Source organism: Sinocyclocheilus rhinocerous, unplaced genomic scaffold (assembly GCF_001515625.1).
Source record: "Sinocyclocheilus rhinocerous isolate Xijiao unplaced genomic scaffold, SAMN03320098_v1.1 scaffold10559, whole genome shotgun sequence".
Classification (NCBI taxonomy): domain Eukaryota; kingdom Metazoa; phylum Chordata; class Actinopteri; order Cypriniformes; family Cyprinidae; genus Sinocyclocheilus; species Sinocyclocheilus rhinocerous.
Window position 1 is genome coordinate 1 of NW_015664769.1, and position 362 is coordinate 362.

General features: G+C 43.1%; 1 long non-coding RNA gene across 1 annotated transcript; it reads left to right on the top strand.

Annotated features, from left to right (window-relative positions):
- LOC107730466 (uncharacterized) lies at positions 1-356 on the top strand. Its single transcript, XR_001638683.1, has 2 exons — positions 1-69; positions 148-356. It is a non-coding gene; the product is annotated as an uncharacterized LOC107730466 (long non-coding RNA).
- Positions 357-362: the final 6 nt, after the last annotated feature.

Here is a 362-nt window from a genome sequence, read left to right on the forward strand (position 1 = left end):
TCATCCACTGTAGTACTGCGGTGTGCCATCCATCTTCTGGCTCCTCTGAGCAAAGCTGCGGCAGGAAGAGTGAGTTCTTGGCTTATCTTGACTAGAGGAACTGAGATTTTTAATTGGTCTTCACACTTCTAATTCCTTTTCTTGCAGGAAGGGACACTCGTGTGAAGACTCTCGTGAGCAGACTGTGGTTTCTAGTGGAGGAGTTACTCTGATCCTGTAAATCTAGTGGTTTTAATACGCTTTTTGAAGCGGCAAGATGGCTTTGTCTGTTATTGTATTGATCTTGCAGAGTCTGAAGTTACGTGCATGTACCCAGTTTGTTTCTTGGTCTACACTATTAAACTAACTTTCCAGTACCTTTT